The sequence below is a fragment of the Brassica oleracea genome, chromosome C9 (genome assembly GCF_000695525.1).
Source record: "Brassica oleracea var. oleracea cultivar TO1000 chromosome C9, BOL, whole genome shotgun sequence".
Classification (NCBI taxonomy): domain Eukaryota; kingdom Viridiplantae; phylum Streptophyta; class Magnoliopsida; order Brassicales; family Brassicaceae; genus Brassica; species Brassica oleracea.
In genome coordinates this window covers 21,361,836-21,372,077 of record NC_027756.1, presented here as the reverse complement: position 1 = coordinate 21,372,077, position 10,242 = coordinate 21,361,836, and positions in this window count along the sequence as shown.

Sequence of the window (10,242 nt, the reverse complement as noted above, 5' to 3'; positions counted from 1 at the left end):
GCGGCCCACAGTCCTTCGGGTCACCGCGCGACAGCCCACAGTCCTTCGGGTCACTACCACATTACACCGTCGTGTAATCACTCAGCCATAGGACATGACCCCGTCTATCTCAGTCTTCCCGATCCAGCGAATAAGGGGTTTCCTTGAACCCGCCGGGTACGAGGTCTGAAGGAACACCTCGTGCTTGGTCGCTCCACCTCGTGCTTCTATGTGTCAGGCTGCATGGACTGCTTCCATGCACGGCGACACCTTGAGCTTCTGGAGACACTCAGATGCTTAGATGGTAGTTATCACGTCCTGGCAATATACGTAGAGACACCTCGAGCTTCTTGGTCAGTTTACGCGATTTTTGACCCTTCCGGCAAATTTATGACTCGCGATCAATCCCAAATTTTTTTCCGCTCCTGTTCTGATGCTCTATATATTTTTAATAGACTCCAGATGAATTCTGATATCCTGTAAAAATATTTCCCGAGCCTCCGGCTTCCTCGAAGAATTCCATAATACCGAAATTAGGGTTTTCGCCCAACTTCGGGTTTTCCCGTCGTGCTTTGATCCTGTCGTGTTTGCTTCTCGTCGTGCTTAATTCCCGTCCTGATTAATTCTTGTTCTGCCTCCAATGTCTTCAAAATAATATTTTACTGATACGAAGATTTTCCAAAAAAACTTCGTGATGAAGAAACGTCAGTCTTCAAAAACGTCGAGCTTCTAAACCGTCGTGCTTCCAAAAATGTTGTGCTTCCAAAACATCCTTCACATAAATTTAAGACATCTTCTAACTATGGTCGAGCAACTTATTCGACTCATAGTTCACTCACGATCACTTCTTCGCCCACCTCGTACTTCAAAGCTTCTCGATCGATCCTTATCACCCGCGACTCGACCACCACAATGATACTCGACCATTCTCTTTCTTCTTTTTTTTTTAACGGGTTTCTACACCTGCCCTCCAAAGTTGCCTCAAATGCAAACGTCTCTGCACCCACGCCCCACACAAGCTGCGTCGTTAGCCTAGACGTCTCTGAGCCCCCGCACTCCATAGTGGCGTCGTTAGTCCAGACATTTCTGAACCCCCGCCCTCGCACATAATCCCTACTAATAAATATGTATACATATATATAATATATAGATCATTTCTTAACATCACACAATCCAATCAACGGTTAAATCCTCTAGACCCCTGGTTCCAGTTTACAATGAATGAATTAACTATCAATTAAAGCTCAAACAGACACAATTCAAACAGACGGATAATGATTCGAAATCTAAACTAACATAGGGAGAATTCTACACTGGTTCGAAATTTACAGAATAGACCCTCACCTTAGCAATGTGGGAAGGTGATAGCTATGAACTCCAGCTGCTCAAACAGACTCCAAATCTGAAATCAGGGCAAAAAATCGAGTCAGAACACCCTTCCAACGGTCCAAAACGGATAACCGGCGTTATGGTCAAAAAGTCAACATGCTGGTTAAAGGTCAACCCAGTCAACTCTAACCCAAGTCGGGCAACCCTTGACCAAATTGAAATTGAATTGAATTACCCGGTTTTCCTTAACTGAATTCGATTTTAATTGGACCAGATTCAAATCGGTTTAATCCTGATCGAAAATTAATTCCCAATAACAAATCAAACCGAAAATCAATTGAACAAACCGAACCAGACCGGCTGGACTGGTCAACGGCTTGACTCGCTGAGTCGACTCAGCTGGCTCACCGAGTTACTGACGAGTCAGCGAGTCAACCGATGACTCGCCGGAGACCAGTCGCCGGCGGCCGCCAACGGCGGCGGCGGCTTACCGGAAAATCACCGGCGGAGATACGGTGGCGGACAGATAGTGGCCCGCTACGGTGGCTCTGGCGAACGCCCGGCGGAGACTGTAGCGCGTGAGATTCACGCGTTGGACTTCTTGCCGCACGTGTGGGCGCGTCACAGCAGATCTTCTGTTGAGATTCGTGGTCCGGACTCGTCTCGGCGTCACGAACACGATGTTGGCCTTGGATTTGCGAAATACCACATAGTTAGAGAGATATGATCGATTTACCAAATGGCCGAAAGTAAAACTAATAAACGCGGCGGTTCCGGCGGTTACCTTGGGCATGAGACGGTGATAACGTGTCGGATCTGATCTCAGTCGACGGTGGCTGTGACGGTTCACCAATTTCTCTCTCTGACGGTTCAAAATATGCAAAAATTCGATGCTTAGACTTATTTTGAATAAACTAATAGGCTAACTCTGTTTAAATAGGAACTCACCTAGGGTTTCCTGCAACCCTACCCAACGTTGCTTGACCGAAATTACTGGGCTGGGAAATGGGTCGTTATAAACATAGAATCAAAATGTATTATGAAGATAGTTTGGTACCTGTGAATTGATGTTTAACACTCTAGTAGCCATTAGAGAAGCAACTTCAGCTTCCATAGCTGCAACAGACTGATGAAGCCTTGCCTTAGAATTTGTAGCCTCGTCAACTTTTCCTGATAGATATGAAGATATTCCTTCTCCAACTCCATCAACATCCTGTCTTTCTGAACCTCACTTTCACCAATTTCAACCCATATATTCTGTTTAATACACCAAAAAAGCCATTTAACTCATGGAAATTAGCATCCATACAACACAACCAGCATCAAAATCTCCAAGCTCGTGCCAAAAAAGCATGTAGACTTTTAAAAGTAAACAAGTAACAGCGATGTAACTAAATTTAAAGAAACAAAGAGGCATGTTTAGTCAAAACTCACATGACCTAAACAATCATCCTTTGACCTAGAGACGAAAAGATTAATGAAAAATAAATAAAATACCATCGGTTAAAATTGTCTCTAATTTGTCTCTGTGGAAGCCCAATTGGTCCAGTGGTTTAACCAATGATTCATTAATGCTTCTACATCAAGAGGTCTAGATTTCAATTTCCGGAGAAGACGGAATTATGCGAATTAAAGGAGAAAAGACTTACAAGAGATCTGCAGCATGACGTAAGGAGTACCGTCAAGCAAGGATCTAATAGGGCGGCTCAGGTGATGCAGCCAGGCGTAAATCCTCATACGGCAGGTAGAATTGTCGGCTGTAGAATCGTCTGTGATATTTCTCATAGTTGTAATAGCATAATTATCTAATAAAAAAATGTTATAAAAAAATTGTCTCTAATAAAATTTCATTATGACCTAAACAATCATCCTTTTATGAATAGTTTATAATTAGGATAAAATTGAACTAAATGTTTTTTCTTGTTATAATTAGCATAGAATGTGAATAGTTTTGTTCTTTTATTTAGTAGGTTACTCATCTTACATTTGTAAGTATATTTATAATATTATATATAACATAATATATGTTGTCTAAAAATAACATTAGAAGAAGAAAAATGAAGAAATTAAAATATTGATTTCTCCAAGTAAAAAATTAAATATTTTGAAAAGAAAAATGCACATCTCTTTAATCCGTAAATACTTTGTAAATATAATCCTAATTATTAAAAATAAATAAAATATTTGTTTATGTATAATTGATTATATATATATATATATATTTTTTTTTTTTTGGCAGCAAACGGCTATTCTATTACTCAAACTTGAGGTGGTCTATGTAACCAGACCGGAATAGAACAACCAATAAAACATAGAGATCTATGAAAAGAACGTGCATTCCTAGCTAACAAATCTGCAATCTCATTTTGCGCCCTTGGTAAATAGCTGATCTTGAAGTCCGAAAAACACAACCGAAGAGTTTGAATGATTTCCAGCTCAGTTGAAAAGTTGGACCACGCTTCAGGTTCTCGCATCAATGCAATCAGGTCCTTGCAATCCGTCCCAAAACTCTGACAGGTTGAGTGTTGTATCATGCTCTCAATTGCCCATCTTAACGCTTCTAGCTCTGAGTGTAATGGTGTTTCGCGCCGCGTTAAGTTTCTTGATCCCACAAGTTGAATTTCCCCGTGCTATCCTTCCTGACCCATCCCATTCCACTAAACTGAGCTGTGGAGGTCCACGAACCATCCACCATACAGATATTACCCAAACTTAAGGCATGTGTTTCTTCTTGAGGCTGTCCCTATAGAGGAGCAGATATAGATTCCTTCGCATTATGCCAAGCTTGGCACTCACTCTCTTCATATCTGACTAGTTCCAATGGGTCTCTATCTATGCCTCTGAACAACTTATCATTCCTGGCTTTCCAGATGTACCAAATTATCCAAGGATAAGGATCTCTGTCATCTTCCGGATTCATTATATTATTTTTCCTCCAGAATAGGTAATCCATGTTAGCGTAAACGCTTGGTACCGGAAAGGTTTGAGAACTCGATGGTGTAGATGATAGTGTCTATGCTTGTAAGGCTTGTGGGCATTCAAAGATCGCATGAGTAACAGTTTCCTCTGGCTCTCCACATCTTGGGCAGTAGTTATCACATCGCATATTGCGTCGGTTCAGATTCCTTGTTACCGCTACCTGTCCAGAGATTAATTGCCATATAAGATGGCAAATTTTTTGTGGCGCATTCACTGTCCAAGCAAAGGCTTGGAGTTTAGTTATACTGGGTTGTAGAACTTCTAAAGCCTCCTCTGTTCTCATCAGATTCATAGCAACCCAATATTTAGACTTATCCGTATATTGCCCATTTTTGGTGTAGCTCCAACAAAAAGTATCCCGTCGGTGAGTTGGGCTTATGGCCAGACTCTGAATCATCGGAATGTCTTCTTCATCCACATATTGTTCCAGTAATCGTGCATCCCACTCCTTCAACTCGAAATCAATAAGACTGCTGACGGTCATCTTGGGGTGTACAGCTGGGACTTTTGCTCGAGCTGGTCTCGCTGGGGTCGAAGGAATCCAAGGGTCTTCCCACACATTAATTTCATATCCGGAATGCACCTTGCTCCTGATACCCAAAAGTAGTAGCTTCCTCGCCACTATAATACTCGTCCAAATATACGATGGGGTATCCACTGCGCCAGTTCGCAAAGGCCAACTTAGACGGTAATATTTCCCCCGAAGAACTCTCGCCACTAATGAATCCGGAAATTGAACAAGTCGCCAGAGTTGTTTAGTTAGAAGAGCTACATTGAATTCATGGATCATACAGAAACCAATTCCTCCCTCCTCTCTAGGCGCACACATTTTCTCCCATTTTGCCTAGTGAATTCCTCTCTTTGGTGGATTCGAACTCCACCAGAACTGTGCAATGGCACTAGCTAGGTTTTCACATATCTCCCAGGGGAGCAGGAAACTGGACATGACGTAAGTCGGAAGAGCAAGCAAGATAGATTTGATTAGGACCTCTTTTCCTCCCTTTGACAGCCATCTCCCAGTCCAACCATTCACTCTGTGTAGTAGCTTTTATTTTAAGAAAGCAAATAGCTTACACTTTGATCCACTAATATCCTCTGGGATTCCTAAGTAGGATCCCATTCCTCCTTCGTTTTGAATTCCCGGTTTCGTTCGCAAAGCATGAAACATCTCATGTGCTATCATGATATTATCTGTGATCTGTCTTCTAGCAACAAAAGCTGACTGGGTCTCAAATATCCTTTGTGGCAGAACCTTCTTCAATCCTTGGCATAAGACCTTCGATATTTTCTTATAGCTGACATTGAAAAGACTAATAGGTCTAAACTTTGTTATTTCATTCGGCTTTGTTGTCTTAGGGATCAAACAGATATTCGTATCATTCAGACCCTGTGCCATTGTCCCTTCAAAGAGAAACTGATTAACCATACGAGTTAAGTCCTCTTTGACAATATCCCAAAAGTTCTGGTAGAAGAGGGCTGTCATTCCATCTGGTCCTGGAGCTTTCTCTGGATGCATAGCAAACAAAGCTAATTTGACCTCCCACTCAGTCACTGGGGCTGTAAGTGTTTCGTTTACATCCCCAATAATCGTTGTCGATACCTCTGCAAGCGCATCAGCTATATCCTCTGGGTTAGAAGACTCAAATATTTACCTAAAATAGTTAGTAGCAATGGCTACTAGTCCCTCTTCATCCTCCACCACATTTCCGTTTTCATCAATGGGCTGAGTTATCCTATTACATGCTCTCCTTTGCTTTACTAGTGCATGAAAAAGTATTTTGAGTTTCTGTCGCCTTCCCTTAACCATAGGACCCTACTTTTCTGTCTCCAAAACAACTCCTCTGCCTTAAGAGCAGTAGATAGTTCCTTTAGAGCTTCCGATATCTCCTCAGAAGTAGAATCATCATCCGCATAAAGGCCCTCTACCTTCTCCTTAAGATCCTCCACTAACTTTTCTAAGTTCACATTGTTTTGCCTCCTCCATCGGCTCAAAGCTTTTCGACAGCTAGTAATATGTTCCATTATATTCGCTCCAGGAGGGAGATCCTCATACTTCCATCCTTCCACGATAACTTGCCTCAGCTCCTCATTGTCCAACCAACGCTTGTCAAATTTAAACTTATTTTTCCTCCTTACTGGTTTCGTGAGAATATCTGCTAGGACCGGACGATGATCCGAACCCTAAAGCCTGAGATACTTGCTAGCTGAATGAGAGAACTTTTCATGCCAATCCTCATTTCCCACAGCTCTATCTAATCTGCATCTAACAATTGTCCCTCCTGATCTTTTTCTAACCCAGGAAAGTTTATTCCCAGTAAATGGAAATTCCAGCATCCCACAATCACTTAGCATCTGCTTGAAAGGCAAGAAAGAGCTATCAGAGCGCTTTCTGCCTCCCTCTTTCTCGCTATGATCAGTTATCTCATTAAAATCTCCTATCATCAACCAAGGTCCATTTCGTGTTGTTGAGAAACGCGTAAGACGTTCCCAAACCTGTTCTCTACGTTCTAAGACAGGGTCTCCATATACAAACGTCATAACGCAAGAAAGAGCTATCAGAGCGCTTTCTGCCTCCCTCTTTCTCGCTATGATCAGTTATCTCATTAAAATCTCCTATCATCAACCAAGGTCCATTTCGTGTTGTTGAGAAACGCGTAAGACGTTCCCAAACCTGTTCTCTACGTTCTAAGACAGGGTCTCCATATACAAACGTCATAACGACTTTTATTCCATCAATGATTGCCTCAATGTCAATCATTCTGTTATTCGAAAATAAAACATTCACTTGAAATTCATCCATAAATAAAAGAGCTAAACCTCCGCTGAGACCAAGTGGCTCAACGGTAAACAAATGATCAAATCCTAAGTCGGCTTGAATGTTTTGCAACAGCAGCCTCCTATTCTTCGTCTCAGAAAGAAACACAAGTCATGAGCGATGTTTCTGACACATCTTCGTAAGACGTCAAACTGTGAGGTCATTTCCAATCTCTCGACAGTTCCAACTGAGCGTCCTCATTGATCAAGGTGGGATGGGTTTTTGGATCCCATCGAACCATCACTCTTAGATGAACCAGTTTTCTGTTTCTTCGAGCTATGGTGGTGACGTCTTGAGCCTCCAGTTCCATCATGCGCACGAGCTGCAAGAGACGAAGATGATCTCTTCTGTGGAGATCTTCGAAGAAGAATCTCAAATCTCTTTTTGTGAATGCCCAAAGAAGCACTCGATTTTAGTATATATAAAAAATAAAAAGGATAACATCATGAACATATAGAATTAAGGGGGCATAACCAAATTTTCAATGGGTGCACAGCTGAGTTTTGGTCAAAATTATGGCAAAACTTAAACAAGTGTCCCTATAAAACATATTTTTTTTTTTGAAAACGAGTGGGTGCGCACTTGCCACCATAACCTTCCACCTGCATTCGCCCCTGTATATATGGACAATATTTTGAAAATAGTTATTTGTTAAACTAATTCTTATTAATCCAGTACATACATTACTAACTTTTGGAAAACAATTAATGTAAGAACAGTTCATAAAAAAACATTTCAAATAGATTTAGAAAGATATATATTACTTTTTTTTATTTTTAGAAAAAACACTAATAGAAACTTAAAAATTATAAAGGCAATTAGATAATAATTTTAATTAATTAAAGTTATCAATATAATTGATCATCATGAGAATTAATATGAATTTATCTCGTAAGAAAGTGACTTCTCAAATAATATTATAATATATATAGATAGATTTGTAAGATTGCTATACCGGTTAAAACTTTGTTTGTTTTCGGGATACTTATGTGTAGTTGACGAACAAATTCAGCAATGGTTTAATAATAAATTAACCATATTATCACACTATATACTTATATAAATATCATTGACAAAAAATATTATATAAATATTAAAAATCATATTATTATAAGAAATATAAATTCTTAATTAAAATGATTACAACTAATATTATTATGTTTATTTTAAATATTTTAAGTTCAGATAAAGTTATAATTTTAATGAAAAGTTGTTTTTATGAAGATTAATATTGCTTTTAAATAATTATATTGTTTTATGTATAAAAAATATTGAAATTAAATAAAAATATAATAATTTAAATTTTTTTATAAAGATAAATTATGATATTCTTTAGTGAATATAAATTAGAAAATATAAAGTTATTTATATATTTGTATTTATATTACCTAAATTTTAGTATTATTTTATTTTTAGATGATTGGTTTTTAAAAGATGTCTATTTACTTTTTCTTTACCCACCTGCAATCACATATAATAGAGGAAACTAGATTTGATCTTGACAAGTTTGGACCGATTTAGAATGTTATGAAACACTTTATGATTGCTGTAAAATGTCAATAACCACTACCTCCATATACAATAACGGAAAAAAAATTAAGGCTTTATTTTACACTTTTTGACATGTGTGAATTATAAAGATGAATACAAATTATCTGTTCGTAACTTCTTAAAAAAAAGTTTCTCAAAATGAAAAGTAAAGTAAGAAAACATATAAATTAGTGTTCTCTAAAGGATGATTCTTTAAAATAGCACATTTTAAGTTTTAGCCAATATTTTGAAAAGTGAACTGGACACCGACTTGATATAGCTATTGGTTGGCTGATTGGAACAGTTCAATCGGATTTTCTATTTTTTTGAAAATTAGAAATATATATATATATATATATATATATTAACTTAAAAATAATTCTACATATAATATATTCTCTTTTATATTTTATTAACCTCTCTTTTATATTTTATTAACCAGAAAATAAACAATAAGCATATATGTAACTATATACACAGTAAACAAGTGAATACTATATATGTAAAACTGAAATTGATTGGTACCAAGCGATTGATTGTTCAAATTACTGTATTTATTTATTTTACAACTGAAGTATCAAATTTTATGAATATGTCAAAATAAAAATACTATATGAAAGCCAAAACTATATTTGTTTACATTCTTTCTTAAGAAAATATAATTAAATAGAAAATCAATTAACTAGTAATAACCAAACATTGATTATGAAGTACTAAATTTTAATAACAATTGAAAACACATTAATTTTATGTTAATTTTGTAGAATCAGGTTTTAAATTTAACCCGGATCGCCGGTGTTAGTGATTTTTCATAATTTATTTTTTAGAACTGTGTTTTAAAGTTGACCCAGGTCACCGATTTTACCAGTTTTTTGCCAGTTTTATTGTTTTTTCAAATCTGGGTTTTAACTAAACCAGACTTGGTTTCTTGAGCGAGCCACAGTCGGATCGGTTTGACCGGCCGGTACGATCCTATTTTGAAAACAATTTTAAAACATGGTTTTAGCTCTACAAGTATTGTATTTAATAATTGTAAAAAATTCAGTATTAAAATTATTAGAAATTTAAGTCACAAATTAGAAAAGATATGTATTTAAAGTTAAAAAAAAAAAGAGATGAAATGAAGCATTCTTCTAAATATTTACAACTTCGGTGCATTGAACCAAAATTAATAGGATCAACTATACCATTTATATTTTTTATTTTGAGAAACTAAACCATTTTTTTTTTTTTTTGGAAAACTACACTTTCTCATAAGTGAAATTATCAAACTATCCAATCAAAATGTTTATATTTTTAATATCTAACTTATTTTTGATAAAACATAGATACATTTAGAAGCATTTGCGTTTGGAAAAAAAATCAACAACAATCAGATTTTTATTGACATTATTTTCTAAATAATTAACTTGATATCCATATAATATCTCATTAAGTATATTTATTTATTAACATGAAAATTCTACTCTTTTACCATCATTAGAAACCTATTATACCAAATAGTATAGAAGAAAAAGAATCTGAAAGATACAAAGAAAAAAACGTATAAGTCCAGTAAAAATAATATTCCAGTAAAAATAATATTCCCTTCGCTTTTTAATATATGATAT